We start from the raw sequence: 19,487 nt of genomic DNA on the forward strand, positions 1-19,487 counted from the left end.
ATTAATAATCACTTTTTCATTCTCTTCTCTTTTTCTCAATCACTTTTTCTCTTACACCCATTTAATCAACTACAAAAAAAAAAAAATATTAAATCATCCCAACCTCCAACATTTGAAAATTATTTTCGAAAGATATAATTAAACAAATTTTCAAAATTTTTAAATTCTCTTCAAAAATTTATTTTTAAAATAATATGTCAAAACACAAACCCTATATTTGCTTCCTTTTCCTCCATTTTCTCTCTCTCTCTCTCTCTCCTGGTACACCGAAGACGGACTTGGTTCTCCGGCATTGACTGGATTCCCAGGTAGACCACTTCGGCCACATGGCATAGTCGGAGATCGGTGAGTCCAGCTGCACCTGATAAATTTTCCCAATTTTCTTTATTTGGCATTTTTACTCAATTCATGCTTTTATGTAGGTAGGTGATTGATTACATTTCCTGCAAAATCGCATGAGATTCTCTACAGATTTCGTGGGTTTAATTTTCCTGTTCGTTTCTATCTAAACCCGTTTATGATAAACATTAAAACCTACCAAATTTATTCAGATTTACCAATTTAACTTTCCTGATTTCTTTCTATTTGTTTCTATCTAAACTTGTTTATGATAAACATTTTAAATTTTTTTAATAAAAAATAAGTTTTTTTAATAAAAATAATTTATTTTATGAATTTTAAGTTTAATAAAAATAAGGATGAAAAAAGAAAAAAGGAAAAAAAAAAAGAGGGGGAAGAAAATTAAGGAGGAGAGAGAAATAGAAGAAAGAGAGGGGAGAGAAAGAGAGACGGGTGAATCAGCATTGGGGAAAAAAAAAGAGAAACAAAAGAGGGGAAAGTGAAATGAGAGAGAGAGAGAGAGAGAGAGGGGGGGGGGAGACGGTATCAAAAAAAAAAAAAAAAAAAGGAGACGACGAAGAAAAGGGAGGAGAAGATGGAGAAGGAGAAGAAGATGGAGACAGAAGACGAAGACGAGGAGGAGAAGAAGAAGAGAGCAGACGAAGAATACCTCAGCTTCTTCAATTGATCTGAACAGGTTAGGGCTCCTCTCCTCTCCTCTCCTCTCCTCCCTTCTCTTTCTCTCTGTCTCTTTCTCTCCAACAGTTAGGGCTTCGATCCACCTCATGCGTGTCATTTGCATTCGATTCGTAGATGTTGTGTTTGAGATCAACCTACTTTTATTCGAAATGCTACATCCTAGAGTTTCCGGTTCTCTTAGATTTAGGGCTTTGATTTGGTATTGACCTAGAGTTCTCTGTACTATCTTTTTCCTTTTCTTTCTTTCTTTCTTTCTTTTTCATTTTAAAAAAAAAAGCTAAAGATTTGAAAACTGATGTTAAATTTTTTCGTATAATTCCAAAAACAGAGGATGGTTACGTAATTACCATCATGCCGTAGTTTTATATGCAAATATTTTTGGGTTGATTTGTTAGCCTGCTTTTTATGAATCCATATTAAGAAATTAGACCAAGTTATGAGCTTTCTCTCTACATTGAATTGGCTTTTCCTTGAGCTTCTTATGGGCTCATGAATTTGGCAACGAAGTGATTATGATGGGTCAAACAGATTATTGTAATGATGATAATATTGTTAGTTTAAACAGATTTATCTCATCTCATGCTTATGTTTCCTGTAGAGCCGATCTTATATTTGTCTTGTTTACTCTATTCTGGGGTGGTATGACCTCACTTTTCTTATAAAAATACAATGACATTCACCATATGTTGTTGGTCCTTATCGAACATCTCTTTAATATTGGATTCATTGCAGGGTAGAAATGTCGATGCCTTGATTTTGTATTGACAAGCTGTGCCCTCTCTGTCTCAGATCCAAATATGATTGTCCTTTGCCCTGTAGGTATGTGTATGTATTGTTTCTATCGATTTTGCTGTCAATGCTACTTTCTGAATGTGTTTTGTTTGAGTGGAAGTGTTTTAGCTTTTCATTGAAGTGGATAGGTGAGGTTGTTCAACCATAATTTGATTCAATTTACACTTCTTCTATGCGTCTGCAACATAGTAAGACTTGATTCTTTTACTCTTTCATTTTTGATTCAGATAGAAAACTTGAAGATCTAATGATAAATTTTTGGTGAAAATCCAATAAAATTTTAGCACATTTTGCAATAGAGTTTGAAGGCAGTGATTTATTGTGCTCCCCTGGTACAACTTCAAGAAATTTGACTTATTTTGAATTGTATCAAGTGTCTCTTCGACTAAAAAACTTATAGAAAACAGTAGGTTAAAATAGAATTCAGCATAGTAGTAAAACAGAATACAACCTAGTTTGAGATTTATTTAAAATTCATTTATTGGAATTTTCTTCTATTACACAATATACTAGAATCATGGAGGGATTGCCTGTTAAAATTTCATGAAAGTCAGGCCTCTGCACAATTTCAATTCTGCGCAATCATGAAAACTCACCCCAAAAATAGCCATGCTTTTGCTTCACTAAATCCTCTTTTCATTCCATCTTGTAAACATGATTTAAACTGCATAAAAGATCAACTATGAAGCACGGATACTCCAAAAATAGTGCCGTACAAGTACCAGGTACTTACCGGGTGCGGGTATGCGTACCGGTACGGTGGTATGCATACCGGGTACGGCAAAAGAGGGTCCGGTACGTTTTGCTCATTTGGGTACGCCATGGGTATGCTAGGGCCAATTTTATTTTATCTTATTTTTCTGCCCTTGCAGATCAGCAATTATTATTATTGTTTTTTTAATTTTTTTTTGTGCCCTTGCAAATCAGTAATTTTGATGTTTCTCTGCTGTCCTGTTTGTCTGTATGAATTGTATAAGCATATCATCAAATCATTTTGATGTTTTTAAAAAGCATTTTGATGTTTTTAAAATTAACAAGGCCTATAAAGGGTAGTTCTATGTATGACTATGCATTATGCTTTTGCTTCAGATCCTCCTAGAATTTCTTTATAAAATCTTTAATCGTAACAAACTTTTAAAGTTTATGCATAAAACATTAAAAATTGGTACTGTATTAGTTGATTAGTAGTAGTTGGGAATGATGCAATTTTATGAATTATGCAAATTGCAATTGACAACTTGCCCTAATTGAGAATTTTTTTTTCCTATACTGTTGGCAATTAACTTTAAATCTTTCTTTGGTCTCCTGTTATTTCTTTGGTCTCACCCTATAAAAATAGCAAATTGATGAGCAAAAAGAAAGATTTTATAAGTAAATTATGATCACAAATTCACAGTGCATAACATGTCAAAGTGAGAGATTTCACAAATATTATTTTTAATGCTTAATGGTTTTAAATTATAGGAAAACGAGTAGTATTTTTTTTAGTTTTGATATTTAATTTTAATTTGTAGGTTGGATCCTTTAACCATAATTATATTTAAAAAAAAATAAAAATATCGGCGTACCGCAGTCATACCCGTATCGTATTTTTTTTGAGTTTTGCCAAATCGGCGTACCCGCACTCGTACCCGTACCATACTTGTACCCTCACCCGTGCTTCCTTGAAGATCAATAAATTCATGCTTGAAACAATTTAACAACAAATTAAAAATTGAATTGGAAAATTTACCGACCAAGAACTTTTTGTCAAGCTCTCTAGAAATTGAGTGAAGTTTTGCTTAAGGACTTGTACCTCACACCTCATTGTGTTTCGAATTATTTTGTAGGGGAAGTGTGGTATTGAGAAACAACCTTTTTATTTATTTATTTATTTATTTTTTTTTTTTTGGGGGGGGGGGGGAAGGGAATTGCACTAATTGAGACTAGGTGAGGCACAATTTTTAAGGTCACAATTTTCTGGATAAGGAAAATTGCTTCTACGAATCATCTTCTTCCTTTTCTTGGTGCTTTCGCTCTTTCCAAATATCTAGTTAATCATGAATAGTAGAGTCGAGTCCAATTATATCTTTTGTGCTTGTATAGTATTTTGGTTCTTAACTCTCAAACCTTTGAAGCCCTTTTAACTGTGTCTCTTTGTGATGCTAGCTGTTTAGACATAATTGATAGTTACCTAAATCATTTTGAATCGAAATGATGCGGAAGTGGCTTCGGCAGAGTTAGTACTAATTGTGGAGAAACATGTGTTAGAATCTGCTTCTCTTGATTCTGTTGTTAAAGCCATATTTTTCTTGTTACCAGAAACATTCTTGGTGTTATATGGAAAATTCCATTTTGTGGGGTGTCCAATAATTATCCACTTTATTTTATTTATTTATGCATTTATATATTTTTTGGGGGACTTTTAACCTCTTTTCCCTTTTCCTACTTAACAAAAATTCCTCTGTTCCAAGGTATTCTGGAGCCGCATCCTGGAGCTATCGACAGCAGCCCAAGCAAGTCACACCTAGAAATGGGTATGTTGGTATTGGTGAACAATACCTTATAGTATATAGTCTGTAATATTATACCACAATGTATTTTCCAAATAGATGATTTGTGCTGCTAATCTCATGTATTTTAGTCAAGACGTTCCAAATTTTTTTCACAATTTTTTCTGCGAGCTGCAGATACACAAGGCAGTGATGAACACTGAAGACACAATGTGATTGAAAAAATCCTTCAATCTGCTTTAAAATTGTAGTTTAGGATCCACCAGCCCTTTTTGATGAATCGATAGTGAAAGCAATGGAAGCTTCAACACGAGCTAACCTTGTGTGCAAGTTGATGATTAGTAGAGCTTACCTTGATTCCATATTTAATAATATTTTAGTGTTAAACTAAGCATAAGTTAAACTTGGTCACTTAAGATAATGAAACAATTAGTGGCCTAAGCTAATTATTTCATACAACAAATGAGAGAAGGATGGAGAAAGTTAGAGAAACTTTTTTCTTGAGAGGTAGAAGAGAAAAGAAAGAGAAATAAGAAGAAAATCAAAGTGAATTAAAATTCATCCATTTGGACTTGAGAATTGAACATTTAGGTGATTTAAAAAACTTTAAGTGAGGTGTTTAAGTTAAACTAAGATCATTAAATTATAATCAGTCAGTAAATTCTCTTTCTTAGAGAATAAGCATGATTAGTTTGAGTTAAGCTCGGTCACTTAAGAAAATGAAGTTGATTATATATAAATTTTGGTTTAAATTCACTTAAATGAGTAGCAAAAGCAACCCTACCAATGAAAATCTTTCCCCACATACAAACAGACTACCTGATGAAATACATGTTATAGGAAACTCTCTTATCAATGGTTCATTAGATGTTTCACCGTTATACAAAATGGTAAGGTTTATGCATGATTACAAGTCTCTGGTTCGAGATGACTTACTTTGCCTTGTCTGGAGGAACATCTCTCAACCACTCAAGGTCAATGCTTCCATGTTTTCTATGGTTTTAGGAAATCCTGCATAATTATGTAATCATTATTATTATTATTATTATTATTTTTTATAGGTTTATGCATTTAGCTTGTTATTACACACGGCTAGAGCCATTTGAAGGTGATTTTGACAAATTTGAAACTTTTAAAATATGATTTGTACTTGTACCTTGATTTACTCTGCTAGCAAGTTGTTCATTCCTAGTTCTCTGATAGAATTAGAAATCTCATTGACATCTGCACATTGTATAGCTTCATAGTCCAGGGAGTCCATAGTAATAACTGATGTACCTTTTTGTGACCAAACTTACCTTTTGCATATAGAGGGCATTAGCACCTTCCAAACTAGGGCAGGATGCCCTTCTTTCGAGGATTGTGTTATTGCCTCTTTGAATGATTTAGTGAATCCTAGATCTCATTTCTAAATTGGGACAGGGCAACGCTACCCCCCAATAGGCATGAATGCAAATTATCTGCGTATGTGATATTTTGGAAATGATTTGAATTGATTCAAGGGATCAACAATGAGAAACACAGTGATTTCATTTCCAAAATCTGGGGAGTCTGATATGGCAGTGATTTGATTCAAAGATTTGGGGGTTCAATATATGCAGTGATTCATATTTTGATAATGATTTGAGTAATCAGTAGTAAATTAAGGGGGTGGTTTTCCAATTTTAAAGAATTTGAGTTTGAATTTGGGTTCTTACCATAGTGTTACAAATTTAAAAAAAAAAAAAAAAAAAAGGAAGAAGAAATTTTGCCTTTTTAAAATTTAAATCTCCAAAAAAACATGTGATTAAAGAAAGAAACTTTTCAACTTAAGTAGAGGCTTGGAGGTTGTGGAAGGTGTTTGATTGGATAAGAATCTTTAAGTCATTGACATTAGGGGGAATTTCAACTTTTATGAAAAATGGTAGATAAGGAAGTGGTGACCAAATCTTCAATTTTGAATAAAATTCCAAATCCCCCAAAAGATAATTGACTAAGGAGACAATTGTTTGATTACATACTTGGAATAAAATCCGGAGCTCCTTGCGAGGAAACAATTTTGAAAGAAAATCCGAGTAAAATTTTAGAAATTATGAAAAGCTTTTGATAAGACAGAAATCTTTAGGTTTTTTAAACTATAGAGGGAATTTGATTTTATGGGAAAATGTTAGATGAGGAGGTAATGACCGAGTCTTTCACTTTGAAATGAAATTTTGAATTTTCTTAGAAGACATTGTTGATTTCTTCGAATAAGATCTTAAATTTCTTGGAAATTTTTTGAAAATAAAATTTTAGTAGAGTTCGGAAATTATGGAAAGTTCTTTTCATCGAGTAAAAATCCTTGGGCCACTGACTTTGAGGGAACCATAATTTTATGGAGAAATATTAGACAAGGGAGTGATGACCAAGTCCTTCATTTTGAATAAAATTTTGGTTTCTGTATAATATATTTGGCTAAAGGATGATTGTTTGATTGATTCTTTGGAATAAAATCCGAACTCAAAACATTTGAAAAAAAAGAGGAAAGGAAAACTTTGAAAATTTAAATAAAAAAAGGCACTTTATTTTGAAAAAAATCTGCAGTTGAAATTTGATTGCGCACTTTTGAAGGTAAATTGGGGCACATTTCGGGAAACAATAAATAATGGAAAGACAATTGTTTGGATTGATCACTCTGGTAGGAATCATTAAAATTCCTCAAAATTGCCTTGGTTGGGCAACTATCACCCAATGGGTGATGATGATGACTTCGAGATGTGACGGTAAGTGTTAAACAAAATTGACTGGGTCCACTCACCTATCCTCAGGTGTGGTGCATAATATCCAAGACACTGTTTGTGGCTTATGTTATGCCAACAAGGCAAGCATCAGATTATGCTGTTGGTACTGTTTGATCATTCCCTTGTGGAAGGAGTGGTATATTGATAATAATAGTTGATGCACCTTTTTGTGACCAAGCTTACCTTATGCATGTAGAGAGCATTAGCGCCTTCCAAACTAGGGCAGGATACCGTCCTTTCTAGGATCGTATTATTGCCTCTTTGAATGATTTAGTGAATCGTAGATCGCATTTCTAAATTAGGATAGGGCAACCCTACCCCCCGATAGGCATGAATGCAAATTATGTGCTTATGTGATATTTTGAATCTGATCTAATTTGATTCTAGAGATTAACATTCAGAAAGACTGTGATTTATTTCCCAAAATCTGGGGAGTCTGATATGGAAGTGATTTGATTTTGTTGCAGTTTGAGTTATTTGGGGCACTGATCCAATAACATAGAATTGGGGGTTCAAGTTAGGCTGTGATTCATATTTTGATAATGATTTGAGTAATCAGTAGTAAATCAGGCGCCTGGGGGGGGGGGGGGGGTTGTTTTCCAATTTTAAACTATGAAGCATGGACACTCCAAAATTAGTGCCGTGGCGGTGTCCGACACGGGGACACGCCGGGGACACGGGGACACGCCGGGGACACGTATGGGACACGCCAGATGGCGTGTCCCTTTAATTTAATGATTTTTTTGCAGGGGACACGGCAGGGACACGGCGGGGACACGCGTGTCCATATGGGGACACGGCATGGGACACGGCGGGGACACGGCAGGGCTATTTTTATTTTTATTTTTTTTAATTTAATTTTTTTTTATTTTTTTAATCTTTTGCCTCTCTTATTTAGTACTTTTGTGAAAAATATTGTTGGATGTTGAATGTTTTCCCCTTCTCGTCTTAGTTCTTGTTATCGTTTATTATGACTTTTTTGTGCATTTTTTGTGAATGGATGATCTATTAATTTGCTTAAATGTAATGGTTATGTTTATTCAATTAATGTTACTATGTTAGTGTTTGTTAATTTTAATTTAGGATGAATGTAATATGAATCTACATAACACATAAAAATATATAAAATAAATAAAATAAAATTCGCCGTGTCCCCCGCCGTGTCCGTGTCCCCATTTTTTGAAAATTGCCGTGTACCGTGTCCGTGTCCGTGTCCGTATCCGTATCCGTGTCTGTGTCCGTGCTTCATAGATTTTAAAGAATGTGAGTTTGAATTTGGGTTCTTACCTTTGTGATCAAAAAAGAAGAATTTTTGCCTTTTTAAAATTGAAATCCCTAATAAAACATAAACATGTGATTAAGGAATAACTTCTAAGAAAAAAAAGCTTTCCGACTTAAGTAGAGCCTTGGAGGTTATGGAAGGTGTTTGATTGAATAAGAATCTTCAGGTCATTAACTTTAGGGGGAATTTCAACTTTTATGAAAAATGGTAGATAAGGAAGTGGTGACCAAATCTTCCATTTTGAATAAAACTCCAAATCCCCAAAAAGACAATTGACTAAGGAGACAATTGTTTGATTAGATACTTGGAATAAAATCCGAAGCTCCTTAGGAGGAAAGAATTTTGAAAGAAAACCCGAGTAGAATTTTAGAAATTACGAAAAGTTTTTGATCAGACAGAAGTCTTTAGGTTTTTTGACTTTAAAGGGAATTTGATTTTATGGAAAAGTGTTAGATTATGAGGTAATGACCGAGTCTTTCACTTTGAAATGAAATTTTGAATTTCCTTAGAAGACATTTGACTATAAGGTAACTGTTTGATTGATTTCTTGGAATAAGATCTTAAATTCCTTTGAAATTTTTTGAAAATAAATATTGAGTAGAGTTCGGAAATTATGGAAAGTTCTTTTCATCGAGCAAAAATGCTTGGGCCACTGACTTTGAGGGAACCTTAATTTTATGGAGAAATGTTAGGCTAGGAAGTGATGACCAAGTCCCTCATTTTGAATAAAATTGTGGTTCTTGTGTAAGATATTTGGCTAAAGGATGATTGTTTGATTGATTCCTTGGAATAAAATCCGAACTCCTCAAAATATTTGAAAAAAAAGAGGAAAGGAAAACTTTGAAAATTTAAATTAAAAAAGGCACTTTTTTTTGAAAAAGGATTTTGAAAAAAAATTGAAGTTGAAATTTGATCGCGCACTTTTGAAAGTAATTTGGGGCACATTTCAGGAAACAGTAAATAATGGAAAGACAATTGTTTGGATTGATCACTTTGGTAGGAATCATTAAAATTCCTCAAAATTGCCTTGGTTGGGCAACTATCACCCAATGGGTGATGACGACGATTTCGAGATCCGACGGTAATTGTTAAACCAAATTGACTGGGTCCACTGTCCTTAGGCTTGCTGCATAATATCCAGGACACTATTCGTGGGTTATGTTATGCCAACAAGGCAAGCATCGGATTGTGCTGCTAGTACTGTTTGATCATTCCCTTGTGGAAGGAGTGGTATATTGATAGTAATAGCTGATGTACCTTTTTGTGACTAAACTTACCTTTTGCATGTAGAGAGCATTAGCACTTTCCAAACTGGGGCAGGATACCCTCCTTTCTAGAATCGTATCATTGCCTCTTTGAATGATTTAGTGAATCGTAAATCTCATTTCTAAATTAGGACAGGGCAACCCTATCCCTCGATAGGCATAAATGCAAATTATGTGCTTATGTGATATTTTGAAACTGATCTGATTTGTTTACAGAGATCAACTATCAGAAAGACAGTGATTTCATTACCAAATTTGAGGAGTCTGATGTGGCAGTGATTTGATTCTGTTGCAGTTTGAGTTATTTGGGGCACTGATCCAATAACATAGAATTGGGGGTTCAAGTTAGGCTGTGATTCATATTTTGATAATGATTTGAGTAATCAGTAGTAAATCAGGCGCCTGGGGGGGCGGGGGGGGGGGGGTTGTTTTCCAATTTTAAAGAATGTGAGTTTGAATTTGGGTTCTTACCTTTGTGATCAAAAAAGAAGAATTTTTGCCTTTTTAAAATTGAAATCCCTAATAAAACATAAACATGTGATTAAGGAATAACTTCTAAGAAAAAAAAGCTTTTCGACTTAAGTAGAGCCTTGGAGGTTATGGAAGGTGTTTGATTGAATAAGAATCTTCAGGTCATTAACTTTAGGGGGAATTTCAACTTTTATGAAAAATGGTAGATAAGGAAGTGGTGACCAAATCTTCCATTTTGAATAAAACTCCAAATCCCCAAAAAGACAATTGACTAAGGAGACAATTGTTTGACTAGATACTTGGAATAAAATCCGAAGCTCCTTAGGAGGAAAGAATTTTGAAAGATAACCCGAGTAGAATTTTAGAAATTACGAAAAGTTTTTGATCAGACAGAAGTTTTTAGGTTTTTTGTCTTTAAAGGGAATTTGATTTTATGGAAAAGTGTTAGATTATGAGGTAATGACCGAGTCTTTCACTTTGAAATGAAATTTTGAATTTTCTTAGAAGACATTTGACTATAAGGTAACTGTTTGATTGATTTCTTGGAATAAGATCTTAAATTCCTTTGAAATTTTTTGAAAATAAATATTGAGTTGAGTTCGAAAATTACGGAAAGTTCTTTTCATCGAGAAAAAATGCTTGGGCCACTGACTTTGAGGGAATTTTAATTTTATGGAGAAATGTTAGGCAAGGAAGTGATGACCAAGTCCCTCATTTTGAATAAAATTGTGGTTCTTGTGTAAGATATTTGGCTAAAGGATGATTGTTTGATTGATTCCTTTGAATAAAATCCGAACTCAAAACATTTGAAAAAAAAGAGGAAAGGAAAACTTTGAAAATTTAAATTAAAAAAGGCACTTTTTTTTGAAAAAGGATTTTGAAAAAAAATTGAAGTTGAAATTTGATCAGGCACTTTTGAAAGTAATTTGGGGCACATTTCGGAATCGGTAAATAGTGGAAAAACAATTGTTTGGATTGATCAATCTGGTAGGAATCATTAAAATTCCTCAAAATTGCCTTGGTTGGGCAACTATCACCCAATGGGTGATGACTATGACTTCGAGATTCGACGGTAAGTGTTAAATAAAATTGAACTGGTCCACTCACCTATCCTCAGGCTTGCTGTATAATATCTCGGACACTATTCGTGGGTTATGTTATGCCAACAAGGCAAGCATCGGATTATGCTGCTAGTACTGTTTGATCATTCCCTTGTGGAAGGAGTGGTATATTGATAGTAATAGCTGATGTACCTTTTTGTGACTAAACTTACCTTTTGCATGTTGAGAGCATTAGCACTTTCCAAACTAGGGCAGGATACCCTCCTTTCTAGAATCGTATCATTGCGTCTTTGAATGATCTAGTGAATTGTAAATCTCATTTCTAAATTAGGACAAGGCAACCCTATCCCCTGATAGGCATGAATCCAAATTATGTGCTTATGTGATATTTTTAAACTGATCTGATTTGTTTCCGGGGATTAACTATCAGAAAGACAGTGATTTCTTTACCAAATCTGGGGAGTCTGATATGGCAGTGATTTGATTCTGTTGCAGTCTGAGTTATTTGGGGCATTGATCCAATAACATAGATTTGGGGTTCAAGTTAGGCTGTGATTTGTATTTTGATAATGATTTGAGTAATCAGTAGTAAATGAGGCGCTCGGGGGGAGGGGCGGTTTTTTCCCAATTTTAAAGAATTTGAGTTTGAATTTTGGTCCTTACCTTAGAGATCAAAAAAGATGAATTTTTGCCTTTTTAAAATTGAAATCCCCAATAAAACATGTGATTACGGAATAACTTCTAAGAAAAAGAAACTTTCCGACTAAAGTAGAGCCGTGGAAGTTATGGAAGGTGATTGATTGACTAAGAATCTTCAGGTCATTGGCTTTACGGGGAATTTCAACTTTTATGAAAAATGGTAGATAAGGAAGTGGTGACCAAATCTTCCATTTTGAATAAAACTCTAAATCCCCAAAAAGACAATTGACTAAGGAGACAATTGTTTGATTAGATACTAGGAATAAAATCCGCAGCTCCTTGGGAGGAAACAATTTTGAAAGAAAACTTGAGTAGAATTTTAGAAATTACGAAAAGTTTTTGATAACACAGAAATCTTTAGGTTTTTTGACTTTAGAGGGAATTTGATTTTATGGAAAACTATTAGATGAGGAGGTAATGACCGAGTCTTTCACTTTGAAATGTAATTTTGAATTTTCTTAGATGACATTTGACTATATGGTAACTGTTTGATTGATTTCTTCGTCTAAGATCTTAAATTGCTTTGAAATTTTTTGAAAATAAAATTTGAGTAGAGTTCGGAAATTATGGAAAGTTCTTTTCATCGAGCAAAAATACTTGGGCCACTAACTTTGAGGGAACTTTAATTTTATGGAGAAATGTTTGACACGGAAGTGATGACCAAGTCCCTCATTTTGAATAAAATTGTGGTTCCTGTAAAAGATATTTGGCTAAAGGATGATTGTTTGGTTGATTCCTTGGAATAAAATCCGAACTACTCAAAACATTTGAAAAAAAAGAGGAAAGGAGAACTTTGAAAATTCAAATAAAAAAAGGCACTTTTTTTTGAAAAAGGATTTTGAAAAAAAATTGAAGTTGAAATTTGATAGCTCACTTTTGAAAGTAAATTGGGGCACAATTCGTGAAACAGTAAATAATTGAAAGACAATTGTTTGGATTGATCACTCTGGTAGGAATCATTAAAATTACTCAAAATTGCCTTGGTTGGGCAACTATCACCCAATGGGTGATGATGATGACTTCGAGATCCGACGGTAATTGTTAAACAAAATTGACAGGGTCCACTGTACTCAGGCTTGCTGCATAATATCCCGGACACTGTTCGTGGGTTATGTTATGCCAACAAGGCAAGCATTAGATTGTGTTGCTAGTACTGTTTGATCATTCCCTTGTTGAAGGAGTGGTATATTGATAGTAATAGCTGATGTACCTTTCTGTGACCAAACTTACCTTTTGCATGTAGAGAGCATTAGCACCTTCCAAACTAGGGCAGGGTACCCTCCTTTCTAGGATCACATTATTGTCTCTTTGAATGATTTAGTGAATTGTAGATCGCATTTCTAAATTAGGACCGGGCAACCCTACCCCCCGATAGGCATGAATGCAAATGATGTGCTTATGTGATATTTTGAAACTGATATGATTTGATTCTAGGGATCAACATTCAGAAAGACAGTGATTTCTTTCCCAAAATCTGGGGAGTCTGAGATGGCAGTGATTTGATTCTGTTGCAGTCCGAGTTATTTGGGGCAATGATGCAATTACAAAGATTTTGGGGTTCAATTTAGGCAGTGATTCGTATTTTGATAATGATTTCGGTAATCAGTAGTAAATTAGGGGGGGGGGGTTTGTTTCCCTATTTGAAAGAAATTGAGTTTGAATTTGGGTTCTTACCTTAGTGATCGAAAAAGAAGAATTTTTGCCTTTTTAAAATTGAAATCCCCTAGAAAACATGTGATTAATGAGCAACTTCTAAGAAATTTTTTTTTTCCGACTTTAGTAGAGCCTTGGACGCTATGGAAGGTGTTGGATTGAATAAAAATCTTCAGGTCATTGACTTTAGGGGGAATTTCAACTTTTATGAAAAATGGTAGATAAGGAAGTGGTGACCAAATCTTCCATTTTGAATAAAACTCCAAATCCCCAAAAAGACAATTGACTAAGGAGACAATTTTTTGATTAGATACTTGCAATAAAATCCGAAGCTCCTTGGAGGGAAGAATTTTGAAAGAAAACACAAGTAGAATTTTAGAAATTATGAGCAGCTTTTGATCAGACAGAAATCTTTTGGTTTTTTGACTTTAGTGGGAATTTGATTTTATGGAAAAGTCTTAGATGAGGAGGTAATGACCGAGTCTTTCACTTTGAAATGAAATTTTGAATTTCCTTAGAAGACATTTGATTATAAGGTAACTGGTTGATTGATTTCTTGGAGTAAGATCTTAAATTCCTTTGAAATTTTTTGAAAATAAAATTTGAGTAGAGTTTGAAAATTATGGAAAGTTCTTTTCTTCGAGCAAAAATCCTTGGGCCACTGATTTTGCGGGGACCTTAATTTTATGGAGAAATGTTAGACGCGGAAGTGATGACCAAGTCCCTATTTTGAATAAAATTTTGGTTCCTGTATAAGAAATTTGGCTAAAGGATTATTGTATGATTGATTCCTTGGAATAAAATCCGTACTCCTCAAAACATTTGAAAAAAAAGAGGAAAGGAAAACTTTGAAAATTTAAATAAAACATGGCACTTTATTTTGAATAAAATCTGAAGTTGAAATTTGATCGCGCACTTTTGAAACTAAATTGGGGCACATTTTGGGAAATAATAAATAATGGAAAGACAATTGTTTGGATTGATCACGCCGGTAGGAATCATTAAAATTCCTCAAAATTGCCTTGGTTGGGTGGCTATCGCCCAATGGGTGATGATGATGACTTCGAGATGTGACGGTAAGTGTTAAACAAAATTGACTGGGTCCACTCACCTATTCTCAGATGTGCTGCATAATATCACGGACACTATTTGTGGGTTATGTTATGCCAACAATGCAAGCATCAGATTGTGCTGCTGGTATTGTTTGATCATTCCCTTGTGGAAGGAGTGGTATATTGATAGTAATAGCTGATGTACCTTTTTGTGACCAAACTTACCTTTTGCATGTAGAGTGCATTAGCACCATCCAAACTAGGGCCGGATACCCTCCTTTCTGGGATCATATTATTGCCTCTTTGAATGATTTAGTGAATCGTAGATCGCATTTCTAAATTAGAACAGGGCAACCCTACCCCCTGATCGGCATGAAAGCAAATTATATGCTTATGTGATATTTTTAAACTAATATGATTTTATTCCCGAGATCAACAATCAGAAAGACAGTGATGTCGTTTCGAAAATCTGGGGAGTATGATATTGCAGTGATTTGATTCTGTTGCAATCCGAGTTATGTTGGGCAATCATCGAATTATTGAGATTCTGGGGTTCAATTTAGGCAGTGATTCGTATTTTGATAATGATTTGAGTAATCAGTAGTAAATTAGGGGGGTTGTTTCCCAATTTTAAAAAATTTGAGTTTGAATTTGGGTTCTTACCATAGTGATCAGAAAAGAAGAATTTTTGCCTTTTTAAATATGAAATCCCCAATAAAATATTGTGATTAAGGAATAACTTCTAAGAAAAAGTAACTTTCCGACTAAAGTAGTGCCTTGGAAGTTATGGAAGGTGTTTGATTGAATAAGAATCTTCAGGTTATTGACTTTAGGGGGAATTTCAACTTTTATGGAAAATGGTAGATAAGGAAGTGGAAACTAAATCTTCAATTTTTAATAAAACTCCAAATCTCCGAAAAGACAATTGACTAAGGAGACAATTGTCTGATTAGATACTTGGAATAAAATCCGAATCTCCTTGGGAGGAAAGAATTTTGAAAGAAAGCCTGAGTAGAATTTTCGAAATTACGGAAAATTTTTGATCAGACAAAAATCTTTAGGTTTTTTTACTTTAGGGGGAATTTGATTTTATTGAAAAGTTTTAGATGAGGAGGTAATGACCAAGTCTTTCACTTTGAAATGAAATTTTGAATTTCCTTAGAAGACATGTGACTATAGGGTAACTCTTTGATTGATTTCTTCGAATAAGATCTTAAATTCCTTGGAAATTTTCTAAAAATATAATTTGAGTAGAGTCCGGAAATTATGGAAAGTTCTTTTCATCGAGCAAAAATACTTGGGCCACTGACTTCGAGAGAACCTTAATTTTATAGAGAAATGTTAGACAAGGAAGTAATGACCAAATCTCTCATTTTGAATAAAACTTTGGTTCCTGTATAAGATATTTGGCTAATGGATGATTGTTTGATTGATTTCTTGGAATAAAATCCAAACTCCTCAAAACATTTGAAAAAAAAGAGGAAAGGAAAACTTTGAAAATTTAAATAAAAAAAGGTACTTTATTTTTAAAAAAATCTGAAGTTGAAATTTGATTGCGCACTTTTGAAAGTAAATTGGGGCACATTTCAGGAAACAATAAATTATGGAAAGACAATTGTTTGGATTGATCACTCTGGTTGAAATCATTGAAATTCCTCAAAATTGCCTTGGTTGGGCAACTATCACCCATTGGGTGACGATGATGACTTCGAGATGTGACGGTAAGTGTTAAACAAAATTGACTGGGTCCGCTCACCTATCCTCAAGTGTGCTGCATAATATGCCGGACACTGTTCGTGGGCTATGTTATGCTAGCAAGGCAAGCATTAGATATTGCTGCTAGTATTGTTTGATCATTCCCTTCTGGAAGGAGTGGTATATTGATAGCAACAACTGATGTAACTTTTTGTGGCCAAGCTTACCTTTTGCATGTAGATAGCATTAGCACCTTCCAAACAAGGGCAGGATACCCTCCTTTCTAGGATCGTATTATTGCCTCTTTGAATGATCTAGTGAATGGTAGATCGCATTTTTAAATTATGCAGGGCAACCCTACCCCTTGATAGGCATGGATGCAAATTATCTGCTTATGTTATATTTTGAAGCTGAATCTCCCCAAAGACAATTGTTTTTGATAAGACAGAATCTTTAGGTTTTTTGACTTTAGAGGGAATTTGATTTTATGGAAAAGTGTTAGATGCGGAGGTAATGACCGAGTCTTTCACTTTGAAATGAAATTTTGAATTTCCTTAGAAGACAATTGGTTATAAGTTAATTGTTTGATTGATTTCTTCAAATAAGATCTTAAATTTGTTTGAAATTTTTTGAAAATAAAATTTGAGTAGAGTTCGGAAATTATGGATAGTTCTTTTCATCATGCCAAAATACTTGGGCCACTGACTTTGAGGGAACCATAATTTTATGGAGAAATGTTAGACAAGGAAGTGATGACCAAGTCCTTCATTTTGAATTAAATTTTGGTTCCTGTATAAAATATTTGGCTAAAGGATGATTGTTTGATTGATTCCTTGGAATAAATTCCGAACTACTCAATACATTTGAAAAAAAGAAGGAAAGGGAAAATTAGAAAATATAAATAGAAAAAGGCACTTTATTTTTAAAAACGATATTGAAAAAATTGAAGTTGAAATTTTATCCCGCAATGGGTGATGACGATGACTTCGAGATCCGACGGTATGTGTGAAAGAAAATTGACTCGGTCCACTCACCTATTCTCAGGCTTGCTGCATAATATCTCGGGCACTGTTCGTGGGTTATGTTTTGCCAACAAGGCAAGCATCAGATTGTGCTGTTGGTACGGTTTGGTCATTCCCTTGTGTATGGAGTAATATATTGATAGTAAGAGCTGGTGTACCTTTTTGTGACCAAACTTGCCTTTTGCATGCAGAGAGCATTTGCACCTTCCAAACTAGGGCAGGATACCCTCCTTTCTAGGATCGCATTATTGCCTCTTTTAATGATTTAGTGAATCGTAGATCGCATTTCTAAATTAGGGCAGGGCAACCCTACCCCCCGATAGGCATGGATGCAAATTTTGTGCTTATGTGATATTTTGAAACTGATCTGATTTGATTCCGGAGATCAACAATCAGAAAGAGAGTGATTTCCTTCCCAAAATCTAGGGAGTTTGATATGACAGTGATTTGATTCTGTTGCAGTCCGAGTTATTTGGGATAATGATCCAATTACAAAGATTTGGGGGTTCAATTTACTCTGTGATTCGTATTTGTATAATGATTTAAGAAATAACTTCTAAGAAAAAGGAACTTTCTGACTAAAGTAGAGCCTTGGAGGTTATGGAAGCTGTTGGGTTGAATTTGAATATTCAGGTTATTGACCTTAGGGGGAATTTCAACTTTTTTGAAAAATGATAGGTAAGGAAGTGGTGACCAAATCTTCCATTTTGAATAAAACTCCAAATCCCAAAAAAAACGATTGACTAAGGAGGCAATTGTTTGATTAGATAGTTGGAATAAAATCCGAAGCTCCTTGGGCGGAAATAATTTTGAAAGAGAACCCGAGTTGAATTTTAGAAATTACAAAAAGTTTTTGATTTGACAGAAATCTTTAGGTTTTTTGACTTTAGAGGGAATTTCATTTTATGGAAAAGTGTTAGAAGCGGAGGTAATGACCGAGTCTTTCACTTTGAAATGAAATTTTGAATTTTTTTAGCAGACATTTCACTATAAGTTAACTGTGTGATTGATTTCTTCGAATAAGATCTTAAAATCCTTTCAATTTTTTTTAAAATAAAATTTGATTAGAGTTTGGAACTTATGGAAAGTTCTTTTCATCGAGCAAAAATACTTCGGCCACTGACTTTGGGGGAACCTTAATTTTATTGAGAAATGTTAGACAAGGAAGTGTTGACCAAGTCCCTCATTTTGAATAAAATTTTGGTTCTTGTATATGATATTTGGCTAAAGGATGATTGTTTGATAGATTACTTGGAATAAAATCCGAACCCCTCAAAACATTTGAAAAAAAAGAGGAAAGGAAAATTTTGAAAATTTAAATAAAAATGGCACTTTATTTTGGAAAAGGATTTTGAAAAAAAATAGATGTTGAAATTTGATCACAAATTTGAAAATAAATTGGGGCACATTTCGGGAAATAGTAAGTAACGGAAAGACAATTGTCTGGATTGATCACTCAGGTAGGAATTATTAAAATTCGTCAAAATTGCCTTTGTTGGGCAACTATCACCCAATGGGTCTATCACCCAATGATAGTGGAGAACTATCAAAATTGCCTTGGTTGGGCAACTATCACCCAATGATGACTTCGATATCCGACAGTAAGTGTTAAACAAAACTGACTGGGTCCTCTAACCTATCCTCAAGCTTGCTGCATAATATCCGGGACACTGTTCGTGGGTTATGTTATGCCAACAGGGCGAGCATCAGATTGTGCTACTAGTACTGTTTGATCATTCCCTTGTGGAACGAGTGGTATGTTGATAGTAATAGCTGATGTTCCTTTTTGTGACCAAACTTACCTTTTGTATGCAGAGAACATTAGCACCTCCTAAACTACGGCAGGATACCTTCCTTTCTAGTATCGCATTATTGCCTCGTAGACCGCATTTCTAAATTCGGACAGAGCAACCCCACCCGCCGATAGGCATGAATGCAAATTATGTGCTTATGTGATATTTTGAAACTGATCTGATTTGATTCCAGAGATCAACCATCAGAATGATAGTGAATTCCTTCCCAAAATCTGGGGAGTCTGATATGTTAGTGATTTGATTCTTTTGCAGTCCGAGTTATTTGGGGCAATGATCCAATTACAAAGATTTGGGGGTTGAATTTAGGCAATGATTCGTATTTTGATAATGATTTGAGTAATCAGCAGTAAATATGGGGGGGTAGTTTCCCAATTTTAAAGAATTTGAGTTTG

At 34.4% G+C, this 19,487-nt stretch overlaps 1 protein-coding gene across 1 annotated transcript in view; it reads left to right on the forward strand.

The window, feature by feature from the left end:
• Nucleotides 1–770: 770 nt before the first annotated feature.
• The window catches only part of LOC114289919 (uncharacterized), a 57,318-nt gene continuing 38,601 nt past the window's right edge, over nucleotides 771–19,487 (forward strand). The window contains exons 1-3 of the mRNA XM_082919296.1: nucleotides 771–1,036; nucleotides 1,771–1,857; nucleotides 4,284–4,346. The gene's annotated coding sequence lies outside the window, so the exon portion shown is untranslated. The remainder of the gene's footprint in view (nucleotides 1,037–1,770; nucleotides 1,858–4,283; nucleotides 4,347–19,487) is intronic.

Source organism: Camellia sinensis, chromosome 3, assembly GCF_055761805.1.
Source record: "Camellia sinensis isolate YWXY chromosome 3, ASM5576180v1, whole genome shotgun sequence".
Lineage (NCBI taxonomy): Eukaryota > Viridiplantae > Streptophyta > Magnoliopsida > Ericales > Theaceae > Camellia > Camellia sinensis.